Genomic DNA, 20495 nt, shown 5'->3' with positions numbered 1-20495 from the left:
GTCAGAATTGATTCAGCACTGATTGGGTCAGAATTGATTCACCACTGATTGATTGGGTTAGAATTGATTCAGCACGTCAGAATTGATTGGGTCAGAATTGATTCAGCACTGATTGGGTCAGAATTGATTCAGCACTGATTGGGTCAGAATTGATTCACTACTGATTGATTGGGTTAGAATTGATTCAGCACGTAAGAATTGATTGGGTCAGAATTGATTCAGCACTGATTGGGTCAGAATTGATTCAGCACTGATTGGGTCACAAATGATTCAGCACTGATTGGGTCAGAATTGATTCAGCACTGATTGGGTCAGAACTAATCTGATTGGGTCTGAATTGATTCAGCACTGATTGGATCAGAATTGATTCAGCACTGATTGGATCAGAATTGATCTGATTGGGTTAGAATTGATTCAGCACTGATTCGATCAGAATTGATTCAGCACTGATTCGGTCAGAATTAATCTGATTGGGTCAGAATTGATTCAACACTGATTGGGTCAGAATTGCACTGATTGGGTCAGAATTGATTGAGCACTTATTGGGTCAGCACTGATTAGGTCACAAATGATTCAGCACTGATTGGGTCAGAATTGATTCAGCACTGATTGGGTCAGAACTCATCTGATTGGGTCTAAATTGATTCAGCACTGATTGGATCAGAATTGATTCAGCAGTGATTGGATCAGAATTGACCTGATTGGGTTAGAATTAATTCAGCACTGATTCGGTCAGAATTGATCTGATTGGGTCAGAATTGATTCAGCACTGATTCGATCAGAATTGATCTGATTGGGTCAGAATTGATTCAGCACTGATTGGGTCAGAATTGATCTGATTGGGTCAGAATTAATTCAGCACTGATTGGGTTAGAATTGATTCAGCACTGATTGGGTTAGAATTGATTCAGCACTGATTGGGTCAGAATTGATCTGATTGGGTCAGAATTGATTCAGCACTGATTGGGTCAGAATTGATCTGATTGGGTCAGAATTAATTCAGCACTGATTGGGTCAGAATTGATTCAGCACTAATTGGGTCAGAATTGATTCAGTACTGATTGGGTCAAAATTGATTTAGCACTGATTGGGTCAGAATTGATTCAGCACTGATTGGGTCAGAATTGATTCAGTACTGATTGGGTCAAAATTGATTCAGCACTGATTGGGTCAGAATTGATTCAGCACTGATTTGGTCAGAACTGATTCAGCACTAATTGGGTCAGAATTGATTCAGCACTGATTGGATCAGAATTGATTCATCACTGATTGGGTCAGAATTGATTCATCATTGATTGGATCAGAATTGATTCAGCACTGATTGGGTCAGAATTGATTCAGCACTGATTGGATCAGAATTAATTCACTGATTGGATCAGAATTGATTCAGCACTGATTGGATCAGAATTGATTCAGCACTGATTGGATCAGAATTGATTCAGCACTGATTAGATCAGAATTGATTCAGCATTGATTGGATCAGAATTGATTCAGCATTGATTGGGTCAGAATTGATTCAACAGTTATTGGATCAGAATTGATTCAGCACTGATTGGGTCAGAATTGATTCAGCACTAATTGGGTCAGAATTGATTCAGCACTGATTGGGTCAGAATTGATTCAGCATTGATTGGATCAGAACTGATTCAGCACTGAGTGGGTCAAAAGTGCACTGATTGGGTCAGAATTCATTCAGCATTGTTTGGGTCAGAATTCATTCAGCACTGATTGGGTCAGATAGCACTAATTGGGTCAGATAGCACTGATTGGGTCAGAATTGATTCAGCACTGATTGGGTCAGAATTGATTCAGCGCTGATTGGGTTAGAATTGATTTAGCACTCATTGGGTCAATTGATTCAGCACTGATTGGGTTAGAATTTATTCAGCACTGATTGGGTCAGAATTGATTCAGCACTGATTGGGTCAGAATTGATTCAGCACTGATTAGGTCAAAATTGATTTAGCACTGATTGGGTTAGAATTGATTCAGCACTGATTGGGTCAGAATTGATTCAGCACTGATTGGGTCAATTGATTAGGCACTGATTGGGTCAGAATTGATTCAGCCATGATTGGGTCAGAATTGATTCAGCACTGATTGGGTCAGAATTGATTCAGCACTGATTGGGTCAGAATTGATTCAGCACTGATTGGGTCAGAATTGATTCAGCACTGTCAGAATTGATTCAGCACTGATTGGGTCAGAATTGATTCAGCATTGGGTCAAAATTGATTTAGCACTGATTGGGTCAGAATTGATTCAGCAGTTATTGGGTCAGAATTCATTCAGCACTGATTGGGTCAGAATTGATTCAACACTGATTGGGTCCGAATTGATTCAGCACTAATTGGGACAGAATTAATTTAGCACTAATTGGGTCAGAATTGATTCAGCACTGATTGGGTCAGAATTGATTCAGCACTGATTGGGTCAGAATTGATTTCCATCTGACCTTAGGCACTTTACATATTTTCCTATTTGCTTTTCAACCAAAACTCTGAAATTCTAAAAGTGATTCAACACTTATTCAGAATTGATTCAGTCAGAATTGATTCAACACTTATTCAGAATTGATTCAGTCATAATTGATTCAACACTTATTCGGTCAGAATTGATTCAACACTTATTCAATACTTATTCAGTTAGAATTGATTCAATACTTATTCAATCAGAATTGATTCAACACTTATTCAGAATTGATTCAGTCAGAATTGATTCAACACTTATTCAGTCAGAATTGATTCAACACTTATTCAGTCAGAATTGATTCAACACTTATTCAATACTTATTCAGTTAGAATTGATTCAACACTTATTCAATCAGAATTGATTAAACACTTATTCAGTCAAAATTGATTCAATACTTATTCAGTCAGAATTGATTCAACACTTATTCAGTCAGAATGTCAGAATTAATTCAACACATTCAGTCAGAATTGATTCAATCAGAATTGATTCAGTCAGAATTGATTCAGCCAGAATTGATTCAATCAGAATTGATTCAGCACTCAATCAGAATTGATTTAGTCAGAATTGATTCAGTCAGAATTGATTCAATCAAAATTGATTCAGCACTCAATCAGAATTGATTCAGTCAGAATTGATTCAATCAGAATTGATTCAGTACTCAATCAGAATTGATTCAGCACTCAATCAGAATTGATTCAACACTCAAGCAGAATTGATCAGAATTGATTCAGCACTGATTCAATCAGCAGCAGCATTGATATAGCATTGATTCAATCAGCAGCAGAATTGATTCAGCACTGATTCAATCAGCACTGATTCAATCAGAATTGATTCAGCACTGATTCAATTTAAATTGATTCAATCAGAATTGATTCAGCACTGATTCAATGAGAATTGATTCAGCAGCACTGATTCAATCAGAATTGACTCAGCAGCACTGATTCAATCAGAATTGATTCAGCACTGATTCGATTTGATTCAATTTAAATTGATTCAATCAGAATTGATTCAGCACTGATTTAATTTAAATTGATTCAGCAGTGATTCAATCAAAATTGATTCAGCAGCATTGATTCTCAGAATTGATTCAGCAGCACTAATTCAATCAGAATTGATTCAGCATCACTGATTTAATCAGAATTGATTCATCAATTCTGATTCAATCAGAATTGATTCAGCAGTATTGATTCTTAGAATTGATTCAGCAGCACTGATTGGGTCAGAATTGATTCAGCACTGATTAGGTCAGAATTGATTCAGCACTGATTGTGTCAGAATTGATTCAGCACTGATTGGGTCAGAATTGATTCAGCACTGACCCAATCAATTCTGATTGGATCAGAATTGATTCAACACCGAGATTGGGTCAGAATTGATTCAGCACTGGGTTAGAATTGATTCAGTACTGATTGGGTCAGCACTGATTCAGCACTTATTCAGCACTGATTGGGTCAGAATTGATTCAGCACTGATTGGGTTAGAATTGATTCAGCACTGATTGGGTTAGAATTGATTCAGCACTGATTGGGTTAGAATTGATTCAGCACTGATTGGGTCAGAATTGATTCAGCACTGATTGGTTTGGTCAAAATTACACTGATTGGGTCAGAAATTATCCAGCACTGATTGGTTGGGTCAGAATTCTGATTGGATCAGAATTGATTTAGCATTGATTGGTTGGGTCAGAATTGCACTGATTGGATCAGAATTGATTGGATCAGAATTGATTCAGCACTACATAATTCTGATTGGATCAGAATTGATTCAGCACTGATTAGATCAGAGTTGCACTGATTGATTTACTGATTGGATCAAAATTGATCAGAACTGGGTCAGTATTGATTCAGCACGTTAGAATTGATAGGGTCAGAATTGATTCAGCAGCACTGATTGGATAAAAAATGAATCAGCACTGATTGGATTGGAATTGATTCAGCACTGATTGGATAGGAATTGATTCAGCACTGATTGGATTGGAATTGATTCAGCACTGATTGGATCAGAATTGATTCAATTCTGATTGGATCAGAATTGACTCAGCACTGATTGGATCAAAATTCTGATTAGATCAGCATTGATTTAGTCAGCATTGATTAAGTCAGAATTGATTTAGTCAGAATTGATTGGTTCAAAATTGATTCTGATTGGTTCAGAATTAATTCAGCACTGGTTCAGAATTGATTCAGCTTGGTTCAGAATTGATTCAACACTGATTGGTTCAGAATTGATTCAGCACTTATTGGTTCAGAATTGATTCAGCACTTCATTCAGCACTGATTGGTTCATAATTAGTTTAAAATTTATTCAGCACTGGTTCAGAATTGATTCAGCACTGATTGTTTAGAATTGATTCAGCACTGATTGGTTTAGAATTGATTCAGCACTTGATTCAGCACTGATTGGTTCAGAATTGATTCAGCACTGACTGGTTCAGAATCGATTTAGCACTCATTGGTTGGTTCAGAATTGATTCAGCACTGATTGGTTCAGAATTGATTCAGCACTGATTGGTTCAGAATTGATTCAGCATTGATTGGTTCAGAATTGATTCAGCACTGATTGGTTCAGAATTGATTCAGCACTAATTGGTTTAGAATTGATTGGTTCAAAATTGATTCAGCACTGATTGGTTGGTTCAGAATTGATTCAGCACTGATTGGTTTAGAATTGATTCAGCACTGAGATTGGTTTATAATTGATTCAGCACTGATTGGTTCAGAATTGATTCAGTACTGATTGGTTCAGAATTGATTCAGCATTGATTGGTTCAGAATTGATTCAGCACTGATTCAGTCCTGATTCATTCAGAATTGATTCAGCACTGATTGGTTCAGAATTGATTCAGCACTGATTGGTTCAGAATTGATTCAAAATTGATTCAGCACACTGATTGGTTTAGAATTGATTCAGCATTAATTGGTTCAGAATTGATTGGTTCAGAATAGATTCAGCACTGGTTGGTTCAGAATTGATTCAGCACTGATTGGTTCAGAATTGATTCAGCACTGATTGGTTCAGAATTGATTCAGCACTATTGGTTCAGAATTGATTCAGCATTGATTGGTTCAGAATTGATTCAGCACTGATTGGTTCAGAATTGATTCAGCACTGATTGGTTCAGAATTGATTCTGATTGGTTCAGAATTGATTCAGCACTAGTTCAGAATTGATTCAGCTTGGTTTAGAATTGATTCAGCACTGATTGGTTCAGAATTGATTCAGCACTGATTGGTGTAGAGTTGATTCAGCACTTGATTCAGCACTAATTGGTTCAGAATTGATTCAGGACTGATTGGTTCAGAATTGATTCAGCACTGGTTCAAAATTGATTCAGCACTGATTGGTTAGTTCAGAATTGATTCAGCACTGATTGGTTCAGAATTGATTCAGCACTAATTGGTTCAGAATTGATTGGTTTAGAATTGATTCAGCACTGATTGGTTTAGAATTGATTCAGCACTGATTGGTTTAGAATTGATTCAGCTGCACTGATTGGTTCAAAATTGATTCAGAATTGATTCAGCACTGATTGGTTCAGAATTGATTCAGCACTGATTGGTTCAGAATTGATTTAGCACTGATTGGTTCAGAATTGATTGTTTCAAAATTGATTCAGCACTGATTGGTTGGTTCAGAATTGATTCAGCACTGATTGGTTGGTTCAGAATTGAGTCAGCACTGATTGGTTCAGACTTCATTCAGCACTGATTGGGTCAGAATTGATTCAGCACTGATTGGGTCAAAATTGACTCAGCACTGATTGGGTGAGAATTGATTCAGCACTGATTGGGTCAGAATTGATTCAGCACTAATTGGGTCAAATTTGATTAAGCACTGATTGGGTCAAAATTGATTAAGTCAGCACTGATTGGGTCAGAATTGATTCAGCACTGATTGGGTCAGAATTGATTCAGCACTGATTAGGTCAGAATTGATTAAGTCAGCACTAATTAAGTCAACATTGTGATTAAGTTAGCACTCTGATTCAGCATTGATTTAGTCAGAATTGATTTAGTCAACATTGATTTAGTCAGAATTGAGTTAGTTAGCATTGATTTAGTCAGCATTGATTTAGTTAGAATTGCTTTAGTCAGCATTGAGTCAGAATTTTGATTTAGTCAAAATTTTGATTTAGTCAGCATTGATTTAATCAGAATTGATTTATAGTCAGAATTGATTTAGTCAGCATTGATTAAGTCAGCATTGATTTAGTCAAAATTGATTTAGTCAGCATTGATTTAGTCAGCATTAATTGAGTCAGAATTTTGATTAAGTCAGAATTCTAATTTAGTCAGTATTGATTTAAGTCAGAATTCTAATTTAGTCAGCATTGATTAAGTCAGCATTGATTTAGTCAGTATTGATTTAGTCAGTATTGATTTAGTCAGAATTGATTTATAGTCAGAATTGATTTAGTGAAAATTGATTCACCACTGATTGGTTCTGAATTGATTCAGAATTGATTCAGCACTGGTTCAGAATTGATTCAGCACTAATTGGGTCAGAATTAATTTAGCACTAATTGGGTCAGAATTGATTCAGCACTGATTGGGTCAAAATTGATTCAGCACTGATTGGGTCAGAATTGATTTCCATCTGACCTTAGGCACTTTACATATTTCCCTATTTGCTTTTCAACCAAAACTCTGAAATTCTGAAAGTGATTCAACACTTATTCAGAATTGATTCAGTCAGAATTGATTCAACACTTATTCAGAATTGATTCAGTCAGAATTGATTCAACACTTATTCAGTCAGAATTGATTCAACACTTATTCAATACTTATTCAGTTAGAATTGATTCAACACTTATTCAATCAGAATTGATTCAACACTTATTCAGTCAAAATTGATTCAATACTTATTCAGTCAGAATTGATTCAACACTTATTAAGTCAGAATGTCAGAATTAATTCAACACATTCAGTCAGAATTGATTCAATCAGAATTGATTCAGTCAGAATTGATTCAGCCAGAATTGATTCAGCACTCAATCAGAATTGATTCAGTTAGAATTGATTCAGTCAGAATTGATTCAATCAAAATTGATTCAGCACTCAATCAGAATTGATTCAGTCAGAATTGATTCAATTAGAATTGATTCAGTACTCAATCAGAATTGATTCAGCACTCAATCAGAATTGATTCAGCACTCAAGCAGAATTGATCAGAATTGATTCAGCACTGATTCAATCAGCACAGCAGCATTGATATAGCATTGATTCAATCAGCAGTAGAATTGATTCAGCACTGATTCAATCAGCATTGATTCAATCAGCATTGATTCAATCAGAATTGATTCAGCACTTATTCAATTTAAATTGATTCAATCAGAATTGATTCAGCATTGATTCAATCAGAATTGATTCAGCAGCACTGATTCAATCAGAATTGACTCAGCAGCACTGATTCAATCAGAATTGATTCAGCACTGATTCGATTTGATTCAATTTAAATTGATTCAATCAGAATTGATTCAGCACTGATTTAATTTAAATTGATTCAGCAGTGATTCAATCAGAATTGATTCAGCAGCACTGATTCTCAGAATTAATTCAGCAGCACTAATTCAATCAGAATTGATTCAGCATCACTCATTTAATCAGAATTGATTCATCAATTCTGATTCAATCAGAATTGATTTAGCAGCATTGATTCTTAGAATTGATTCAGCAGCACTGATTGGGTCAGAATTGATTCAGCACTGATTGGGTCAGAGTTGATTCAGCACTGATTGGGTCAGAATTGATTCAGCACTGACCCAATCAATTCTGATTGGATCAGAATTGATTCAGCACTGAGATTGGGTCAGAATTGATTCAACACTGGGTCAGAATTGATTCAGCACTGATTGGGTCAGCACTGATTCAGCACTTATTCAGCACTGATTGGGTCAGAATTGATTTAGCACTGATTGGGTTAGAATTGATTCAGCACTGATTGGGTTAGAATTGATTCAGCACTGATTGGGTCAGAATTGATTCAGCACTGATTGGGTCAGAATTGATTCAGCACTGATTGGTTGGGTCAAAATTGCACTGATTGGGTCAAAAATTATTCAGCACTGATTGGTTGGGTCAGAATTCTGATTGGATCAGAATTGATTCAGCACTGATTGGTTGGGTCAGAATTGCACTGATTAGATCAGAATTGATTGGATCAGAATTCTGATTGAATCAGAATTGATTAGATCAGAATTGATTGAATCAGAATTGATTCAGCACTACATAATTCTGATTGGATCAGAATTGATTCAGCACTGATTGGATCAGAGTTGATTCAGCACTGATTGATTTACTGATTGGATCAGAATTGATCAGAACTGGGTCAGAATTGATTCAGCACGTTAGAATTGATAGGGTCAGAATTGATTCAGCAGCACTGATTGGATCAAAATTGAATCAGCACTGATTGGATCGGAATTGATTCAGCACTGATTGGATCGGAATTGATTCAGCACTGCTTGGATCGGAATTGATTCAGCACTGATTGGATCGGAATTGATTCAATTCTGATCAGTTAAAAATTATTCAGCACTGATTGGATCAAATTTCTAATTAGATCAGAATTGAATCAGCATTGATTGGGTCAGAATTGATTCAGCACTGATTGGGTCGGAATTGATTCAACACTGATTGATTGGGTTAGAATTGATTCAGCACGTCAGAATTGATTGGGTCAGAATTGATTTAGTGCTGATTGGGTCAGAATTGATTCAGCACTGATTGGGTCAGAATAAATTCAGCACTGATTGGGTCACAAATGATTCAGCACTGATTGGGTCAGCATTGATTCAACACTGATTGGATCAGAACTGATCTGATTGGGTCTAAATTGATTCAGCACTGATTAAATCAGAATTGATTCAGCACTGATTGGATCAGAATTGATCTGATTGGGTTAGAATTGATTCAGCACTGATTGGGTCATAAATGATTCAGCACTGATGGGTCAGAATTGATTCAGCACTGATTGGGTCAAAACTGATCTGATTGGGTCTGAATTGATTCAGCACTGATTGGATCAGAATTGATCTGATTGGGTTAGAATTGATTCAGCACTGATTTGGTCAGAATTGATCTGATTGGGTCAGAATTGATTCAGCACTGATTGGGTCAGAATTGATCTAATTGGGTCAGAATTGATTCAGCACTGATTGGGTTAGAATTGATTCAGCACTGATTAGGTTAGAATTGATTCAGCACTGATTGGGTCAGAATTGATCTGATTCGATCAGAATTGAATCACCACTGATTGGGTCAGAATTGATTCAACACTGATTGGGTCAGAATTGATTCAGCACTGATTGGGTCAGAATTGATTCAGCACTGATTGGGTCAGAATTGATTCAGTACTGATTGGGTTAGAATTGATTCAGCAATGATTGGTTGGGTCCAAATTGCACTGACTAGGTCAAAAATTATTCAGCACTGATTGGTTGGGTCAAAATTCTGATTGGATCAGAATTGATTCAGCACTGATTGGTTGGGTCAGAATTGCACTGATTGGATCAGAATTGATTGGATCAGAATTTTGATTGGATCAGAATTGATTGGTCAGAATTGCACTGATTGGATCAGAATTGATTGGATCAAAATTTTGATTGGATCAGAATTGATTGGATCAGAATTGATTCAGCACTACACAATTCTGATTGGATCAGAATTGATTCAGCACTGATTGGATCAGAATTGATTCAGCACTGATTGATTTACTGATTGGATTAGAATTGATCAGAACTGGGTCAGAATTGATTCAGCACGTTAGAATTGATAGGGTCAGAATTGATTCAGCAGCACTGATTGGATCAGAATTGAATCAGCACTGATTGGATCGGAATTGATTCCGCACTGATTGGATTGGAATTGATTCAGCACTGATTGGATCAAAATTGATTCAATTCTGATTGGATCAGAATTGATTCAGCACTGATTGGATCAAAATTCTGATTAGATCAGAATTGATTCAGCACTGATTGGGTCAGAATTGATTCAGCACTGATTGGGTCAGAATTGATTCAGCACTAATTGATTGGGTTAGAATTGATTCAGCACGTCAGAATTGATTGGGTCAGAATTGATTTAGCACTGATTGGGTCAGAATTGATTCAGCACTAATTGGGTCAGATTTGATTCAGCACTGATTGGGTCACAAATGATTCAGCACTGATTGGGTCAGCATTGATTCAGCACTGATTGGGTCAGAACTGATCTGATTGGGTCTGAATTGATTCAGCACTGATTGGATCAGAATTGATTCAGCACTGATTGGATCAGAATTGATATGATTGGGTTAGAATTGATTCAGCACTGATTCGGTCAGAATTGATCTGATTGGGTCAGAATTGATTCAGCACTGATTGGGTCAGAATTGATCTAATTAGGTCAGAATTGATTCAACACTGATTGGATCAGAATTGATTCAGCACTGATTGGATCAGAATTGATCTGATTGGGTTAGAATTGATTCAGCACTGATTCGGTGAGAATTGATCTGATTGGGTCAGAATTGATTCAGCACTGATTGGGTCAGAATTGATCTAATTGGGTCAGAATTGATTCAGCACTGATTGGGTTAGAACTGAGTTCAGCACTGAGTGGGTTAGAATTGATTCAGCACTGATTGGGTCAGAATTGATCTGATTGGGTCAGAATTGATCTGATTGGGTCACAATTGATCTGATTGGGTCACAATTGATTCAGCACAGATTGGGTCAAAATTGATCTAATTGGGTCAGAATTGATTCAGCACTGATTGGGTCAGAATTGATTCAGCACTGATTGGGTCAGAATTGATTCAGTACTGATTGGGTCAGAATTGATTCAGCACTGATTCGATCAGAATTGATTCAGCACTGATTAGGTCAGAATTAATTCAGTACTGATTGGGTCAAAATTGATTCAGCACTGATTGGGTCAGAATTGATGCAGCACTGATTGGGTCAGAACTTATTGAGCACTGATTGGATCAGAATTGATTCAGCACTGATTGGATCAGAATTGATTCAGCACTGATTGGGTCAGAACTGATTCAGCACTAATTGGATCAGAATTGAATAAGCATTGATTGGGTTAGAACTGATTCAGCACTGATTGGATTAGAATTGATTCAACACAGATTGGGTCATAACTTATTCAGCACTGATTGGATCAGAATTGATTCGGCACTGATTAGATCAGAATTGATTCAGCACTGATTGGATCAGAATTGATTCAGCACTGATTGGATCAGAATTGATTCAGCACTGATTGGATCAGAATTGATTCAGCATTGATTAGGTCAGAATTGATCTGGTTGGGTCAGAATTGATTCAACACTGATTGGTTCAGAATTGATTCACCACTGATTGGTTCAGAATTGTCTCAGCACTGATTGGTTCAGAATTGATTGAGCACTGATTGGTTCGGAATTGATTCAGCACTGGTTCAAAATTGATTCAGCACTGATTGGTTCAGAATTGATTCAGCACTGATTGGTTGAGAATTGATTCAACACTTGATTCAGCACTGATTGGTTCAGAATTGATTCAACACTGATTGGTTCAGAAATTATTTAACCCTTGATTCAGCACTGATTGGTTCAGAATTGATTCAGCACTGGTTTAGAAATGATTCAGCACTGATTGGTTAGTTCAGAATTGATTCAGCACTGATTGGTTCAGAATTGATTCAGCACTGATTGGTTTAGAATTGATTAGTTCAGAATTGATTCAGCACTGATTGGTTCAGAATTGATTCAGCACTGATTGGTTCAAAATTGATTCAGCACTGATTGGTTCAGAATACATTCCGCACTGATTGGTTGGTTCAAAATTGATTGAGCACTGATTGGTTCAAAATTCATTCAGCACTTATTGGATCAGAATTGATTCATCACTGATTGGGTTAGAATTGATTCAGCAACTGATTGGGTCAGAATTGATTCAGCTTTGATTGGGTCAGAATTGATTCAGCACTGATTGGGTCAGAATTGATTAAGTCAGCATTGATTGGGTCAGATTTGATTCAGCACTGCTTGGGTCAAAATGGATTCAGCACTGTTTGGGTCAGAATTGATTAAGTCAGTACTGATTAAGTCAGCATTTTGATTAAGTCAGTACTGATTAAGTCAGCATTGTGATTTAGCATTGATTTAGTCAGAATTGATTTACTCAGCATTGATTTAGTCAGAATTAATTTAGTCAGCATTGATTTAGTCAGCATTGATTTAGTCAGAATTGATTTACTCAGCATTGATTTAGTCAGAATTGATTTACTCAGCATTGATTTAGTCAGAATTGATTTAGTCAGCATTGATTTAGTCAGCGTTGATTTAGTCAGCATTGATTTAGTCAGCATTGATTTAGTCAGCGTTGATTTAGTCAGAATTGATTTAGTCAGCATTGAGTCAGAATTTTGATTTAGTCAGAATTGATTTATAGTCAGAATTGATTTAGTCAGCATGGATTAAGTCAGCATTGATTTAGTCAAATTTGATTTAGTCAGCATTGATTAAGTCAGCATTGATTTAGTCAAATTTGATTTAGTCAGCATTGATTAAGTCAGAATTCTGATTAAGTTAGAATTCTGATTTAGTTAGCATTGATTAAGTCAGCATTGATTTAGTCAGCATTGATTTATAGTCAGAATTAATTTAGTCAGCATTGATTAAGTCAGCATTGATTTAGTCAGAATTGATTTAGTCAGCATTGATTTAGTCAGCATTGATTAAGTCAGAATTCTGATTAAGTCAAAATTCTGATTTAGTCAGCATTGATTTAGTCAGCATTGATTAAGTCAGAATTGATTTAGTCAGAATTGATTTAGTCAGAATTGATTTAGTCAGCATTGATTAAGTCAGCATTGATTAAGTTAGAATTGATTAAGTCAGCTGATTAAGTCAGAATTGATTAAGTCAGCATTGATTAAGTCACAATTGATTAATTCAACATTAAGTCAGAATTGATTTAGTCAGCATTGATTAAGTCAGCATTGATTAAGTCAAAATTCTGATTTAGTCAGCATTGATTAAGTCTGAATTTTGATTTAGTCAAAATTGATTAAGTCAGAATTGATTAAGTCAGAATTGATTAAGTCAGAATTGATTAAGTCAAAATTTTGATTTAGTCAGAATTGATTTAGTCAGCATTGATTAAGTCAGCATTGATTAAGTCATAATTGATTAAGTCAGAATTGATTAAGTCAGAATTTTTATTGTCAGAATTTTTATTTAGTCAGAATTCTGATTTAGTCAGAATTGATTAAGTCAAAATTGATTAAGTCAGAATTCTGATTTAGTCAGAATTGATTTAGTCACCATTGATTAAGTCATAATTGATTAAGTCAGAATTGATTAAGTCAGAATTGATTAAGTCAGAATTATAATTTAGTCAGAATTCTGATTTAGTCAGAATTGATTAAGTCAGCACTGATTCGATCAGAATTGATTCAGCACTGATTGGGTCAGAATTGCACTGATTGGGTCAGAATTGATTTAGCACTTATTGGGTCAGAATTGATTCAGCACTGATTGGGTCACAAATGATTTAGCACTGATTGGGTCACAAATGATTTAGCACTGATTGGGTCACAAATGATTTAGCACTGATTGGGTCAGAACTGATCTGATTGGGTCTGAATTGATTCAGCACTGATTGGATCAGAATTGATTCAGCACTCATTGGATCAGAATTGACCTGATTGGGTTAGAATTAATTTAGCACTGATTCGGTCAGAATTGATCTGATTGGGTCAGAATTGATTCAGCACTGATTCGGTCAGAATTGATCTGATTGGGTCAGAATTGATTCAGCACTGATTGGGTCAAAATTGATCTAATTGGGTCAGAATCGATTCAGCACTGATTGGGTTAGAATTGATTCAGCACTGATTGGGTTAGAATTGATTCAGCACTGATTGGGTCAGAATTGATCTAATTGGGTCAGAGTTGATTCAGCACTGATTGGGTCAGAATTGATCTGATTGGGTCAGAATTAATTCAGCACTGATTGGGTCAGAATTGATTCAGCACTGATTGGGTCAGAATTGATTCAGTACTGATTGGGTCAAAATTGATTTAGCACTGATTGGGTCAGAATTGATTCAGCACTGATTGGGTCAAAATTGATTCAGCACTGATTGGGTCAGAATTTATTCAGCACTGATTGGGTCAGAATTGATTCAGTACTGATTGGGTCAAAATTGATTCAGCACTGATTGGGTCAGAATTGATTCAGCACTGATTTGGTCAGAGCTGATTCAGCACTGATTGGATTAGAATTGATTCAGCACTGATTAGATCAGAATTGATTCATCACTGATTGGGTCAGAATTGATTCAGCACTGATTGGGTCAGAACTAATTCAGCACTGATTGGATTCAGCACTGATTGGATCAGAATTGATTCACTGATTGGATCAGAATTGATTCAGCACTGATTGGATCAGAATTGATTCAGCACTGAGAATTGATTCAGCACTGATTAGATCAGAATTGATTCAGCACTGATTAGATCAGAATTGATTCAGCATTGATTGGATCAGAATTGATTCAGCATTGATTGGGTCAGAATTGATCTGATTGGGTCAAAATTGATTCAACACTTATTGGATCAGAATTGATTTAGCACTGATTGGGTCAGACTTGATCTGATTGGGTCAGAATTGATTCAGCACTGATTGGATCAGAACTGATTCAGCACTGAGTGGGTCAAAATTGCACTGATTGGGTCAGAATTCATTCAGCATTGTTTGGGTCAGAATTCATTCAGCACTGGTTGGGTCAGAAAGCACTGATTGGGTCAAAATTGATTCAACACTGATTGGGTCAGAATTGATTCAGCGCTGATTGGGTTAGAATTGATTCAGCACTGATTGGGTCAATTGATTCAGCACTGATTGGGTCAGAATTTATTCAGCACTGATTGGGTCAGAATTTATTCAGCACTGATTGGGTCAGAATTGATTCAGCACTGATTGGGTCAAAATTGATTTAGCACAGATTGGGTCAGAATTGATTCAGCACTGATTGGGTCAGAATTGATTCAACACTGATTGGGTCAATTGATTCAGCACTGATTGGCTCAGAATTGATTCAGCACTGATTGGGTCAGAATTGATTCAGCACTGATTGGGTCAGAATTGATTCAGCACTGATTGGGTCAGAATTGATTCAACACTGATTGGGTCAGAATTGATTCAGCACTGTCAGAATTGATTCACCACTGATTGGGTCAGAATTGATTCAGCATTGGGTCAAAATTGATTCAGCACTGATTGGGTCAGAATTGATTCAGCACTAATTGGGTCAGAATTCATTCAGCACTGATTGGGTCAGAATTGATTCAACACTGATTGGGTCAGAATTGATTCAGCACTAATTGGGTCAGAATTAATTTAGCACTAATTGGGTCAGAATTGATTCAGCACTGATTGGGTCAAAATTGATTCAGCACTGATTGGGTCAGAATTGATTTCCATCTGACCTTAGGCACTTTACATATTTCCCTATTTGCTTTTCAACCAAAACTCTGAAATTCTAAAAGTGATTCAACACTTATTCAGAATTGATTCAGTCAGAATTGATTCAACACTTATTCAGAATTGATTCAGTCAGAATTGATTCAACACTTATTCAGTCAGAATTGATTCAACACTTATTCAATACTTATTCAGTTAGAATTGATTCAACACTTATTCAATCAGAATTGATTCAACACTTATTCAGTCAAAATTGATTCAATACTTATTCAGTCAGAATTGATTCAACACTTATTCAGTCAGAATGTCAGAATTAATTTAACACATTCAGTCAGAATTGATTCAATCAGAATTGATTCAGTCAGAATTGATTCAGTCAGAATTGATTCAATCAGAATTGATTCAGCACTCAATCAGAATTGATTCAGTCAGAATTAATTCAGTCAGAATTGATTTAATCAGAATTGATTCAGCACTCAATCAGAATTGATTCAGTCAGAATTGATTCAGTCAGAATTGATTCAATCAAAATTGATTCAGCACTCAATCAGAATTGATTCAGTCAAAATTGATTCAATCAGAATTGATTCAGTACTCAATCAGAATTGATTCAGCACTCAATCAGAATTGATTCAGCACTCAAGCAGAATTGATCAGAATTGATTCAGCACTGATTCAATCAGCAGCAGCATTGATATAGCATTGATTCAATGAGCAGCAGAATTGATTCAGCACTGATTCAATCAGCATTGATTCAATCAGCAGCAGAATTGATTCAGCACTGATTCAATCAGCATTGATTCAATCAGAATTGATTTAGCATTGATTCAATTGAAATTGATTCAATCAGAATTGATTCAGCACTGATTTAATGAGAATTGATTCAGGAGCACTGATTCAATCAGAATTGACTCAGCAGCACTGATTCGATCAGAATTGATTCAGCACTGATTCGATTTGATTCAATTTAAATTGATTCAATCAGAATTGATTCAGCACTGATTTAATTTAAATTGATTCAGCAGTGATTCAATCAGAATTGATTCAGTAGCACTGATTCTCAGAATTGATTCAGCAGTACTGATTCAATCAGAATTGATTCAGCATCACTGATTTAATCAAAATTGATTCATCAATTCTGATTCAATCAGAATTGATTCAGCAGCATTGATTCTTAGAATTGATTCAGCAGCACTGATTCGATTAGAATTGATTCAGCAATGAATCAGAATTGATTCAGCACTGATTCGATTTGATTCAATCAGAATGATTCAGCATTGATTCAATCAGAATTGATTCAGCACAGAATTGATTCAGAACTGATTCAATCAGAATTGATTCAGAATTGATTGAATCAGAATTGATTCAATCAGAATTGATTCAATGAATTGATTCAATCAGAATTGATTCAGCACTGATTCAATCAGAATTGATTCAACATTGATTCAATCAGAATTGAATCAGCACTGAATCAGCAGTGATTGAATCAATTCGAATTAGTGCTGAATCAATTCGAATTAGTGCTGAATCAATTTTGATTCAATCAGAAATGATTTAGCATTCTGATTCGATCAGCACTGATTCCATTTGATTCAATCAAAATTGATTCAACACTGATTCCATTTGATTCAATCAGAATTGATTCGGCACTGATTCCATTTGATTCAATCAGAATTGATTCAGCAGTGATTCCAATTAATTCAGTAAACTGATTCGATTTGATTCAATCAGAATTGATTCAGCACTGATTCGATTCGATTCAATTAGAATTGAATTGATTCAGCAACTAATTCATCAGAATTGATTCAATCAATTCTGATTCAATCAGAATTGAATTGATTGAATTAGAATTGATTCAGCACTGATTCATCAGAATTGATTCAATCAGAATTCTGAATTGATTGAATTGGAATTGATTCAACACTGATTCATCAAAATTGATTCAATCAGAATTCTGAATCAATCAATCAATTCTGATTCATCAGAATTGATTCAATCAGAATTGATTCAATCAGAATTTGATTCAGCACAATTCAATCAGAATTCTGAATCAGTACAATTCAATAAGAATTGATTTAATCAGAATTTATTCAGCACCAGAATTGATTCAGTTCTGATTCAATCAGAATTGATTCAGCACCAGAATTGATTCAATGAGAATTGCACTGATTCAATTAGAATTGATTCAGCACTGATCAGAATTGATTCAGCATCAAAATTGATTGAATCAGTGCTGAATCAATTCTGATTCAATCAGAATTGATTCAATTCTGATTTAGAATTCAATCAAAATTGATTCAATTCTGATTCAGAATTGATTCAGAATTGATTCAGCACTGATTCAATCAATGCTGATTCAGTACTGATTCAATTTTCTGATTCAATCAGAATTCTGAATCAATCAGAATCGATTCAGTATTGATTCAATTGATTCAATCAGAACTGATTCAATTGATTCAATCAAAACTGATTCAGAATTGATTCAATCAGAATTGATTCAGTACTGATTCAATCAGAATTCTGAATCAATTATGATTCAATCAGAATTGATTCAGTACTGATTCAATCAGAATTCTAAATCAATCAGAATTGATTCAGTATTGATTCAATCAGAATTGATTCAGTATTCAATCAGAATTCTGAATCAATCAGAATTGATTCACTGAATCAATCAGAATTGATTCAGTATTGATTCAATCAGAATTGATTCAATACTGATTCAATCAGAGTTGATTCACTACTAATTCAATCAGAATTGATTCAATCAGAATTGATTCAGTACTGATTCAATTAGAATTGATTCAATACTGATTCAATCAGAATTGATTCAGTACTGTCAGAATTGATTCAATCAAAATTGATTCAGTACTGATTCAATCAGAATTGATTTAGTACTGATTCAATTAGAATTGATTCAGTTCTTATTCAATCAGAATTGATTCAGTACTGATTCAATCAGAATTGATTCAGTACTGATTCAATCAAAATTGATTTAGCATTCAATCAGAATTGATTTAGTCAGAATTGATTCAGTCAATCAGAATTGATTCAGTCAGAATTTATTGAGCACTGTCTGAATCAATTCTGATTCAGACAGTGAGAATTTATTAAATCAGAATTGATTCAGCACTGTTTGAATCAATTCTGATTCAATCAGAATTGATTCAATTCTGATTCAGCACTGAATCAATTCTGATTGAATCAGAATTGATTCAGCACACTCAATCTGAATTGATTCAGCACTCAATCAGAATTGATTAAGCACTGTCTGAATCAATTCTGAATTGATTCAGCACTCAATTAGAATTGATTCAGCACTATCTCTGAATCAATTCTGATTAAATCAGAAACCATTAAGCACTGATTCAATCTGATTCAATCAGAACTGATTCAATCTGATTCAATCAGAATTGATTCAGCACTGATTCAATCAGAACTGATTCAGTTCTGATTCAATCAAAACTGACTCAATCAGAACTGACTCAATCTGATTCAATCAGAACTGACTCAATCAGAACTGATTCAATCAGAATTGATTCAGCACTGAATCAGAACTAATTCAATCAGAACTGACTCAATCTGATTCAATCAGAACTGATTCAATCTGATTCAAACTGATTCAAACTGATTCAAATTGATTCACACTGATTCAATCTGATTCAAACTGATTCAATCAGAACTGATTCAATTAGAACTCACTCAATCTGATTCAATCAGAACTGATTCAATCAGAATTGATTCAGCACTGAATCAGAACTGATTCAATTAGAACTCAATCTGATTAAATCAGAATCTGATTCAATCTGATTCAATCTGATTTAATCTGAACTGACTTAATCTGATTCAAATTGATTCAAATTGATTCACACTGATTCAATCTGATTCAAAGTGATTCAATCAGAACTGATTCAATTAGAACTCACTCAATCTGATTCAATCAGAACTGATTCAATCAGAATTGATTCAGCACTGAATCAGAACTGATTCAATTAGAACTCAATCTGATTAAATCAGAATCTGATTCAATCTGATTTAATCTGAACTGACTTAATCTGATTCAATCAGAACTGAATCAATCTGATTCAATCAGAACTGATTCAATCTGATTCAAGCTGATTCAAATTGATTCAGACTGATTCAATCTGATTCAAACTGATTCAATCTGATTCAATCTGATTCAATCAGAATTGATTCAATCAGAACTGATTCAATCTGATTCAATCAAAACTAATTCAATCAGAACTGATTCAATCTAATTCAATCTGATTCAATCAATCAGAACTGATTCAATCTAATTCAATCAGAATCAATCTGATTCAATCAATTAGAACTGATTCAATCTGATTCAATCAAAATTGATTCAGTACTGATTCAATTCTGATTCAGTATTGATTCAATCAGAATTGATTGTCAGAATTGATTCAGTTCTGATTCAATTTGATTCAATTTGATTCAGAATTGATTTAGTAGCATTGATTCAATCAGAATTGATGTAGCACTGATTCAATTTGAATCAGAATTGATTCAGCACTGATTCAATCAGAATTGATTCAGTCAGAATTGATTC

This window comes from Cibotium barometz, chromosome 1 (genome assembly GCF_041138505.1).
Source record: "Cibotium barometz isolate CiBa-2024 chromosome 1, ASM4113850v1, whole genome shotgun sequence".
Taxonomy (NCBI): domain Eukaryota; kingdom Viridiplantae; phylum Streptophyta; class Polypodiopsida; order Cyatheales; family Cibotiaceae; genus Cibotium; species Cibotium barometz.
The sequence above is the reverse complement of the archived record's forward strand: the minus strand, read 5'-3'. Positions refer to the sequence as shown.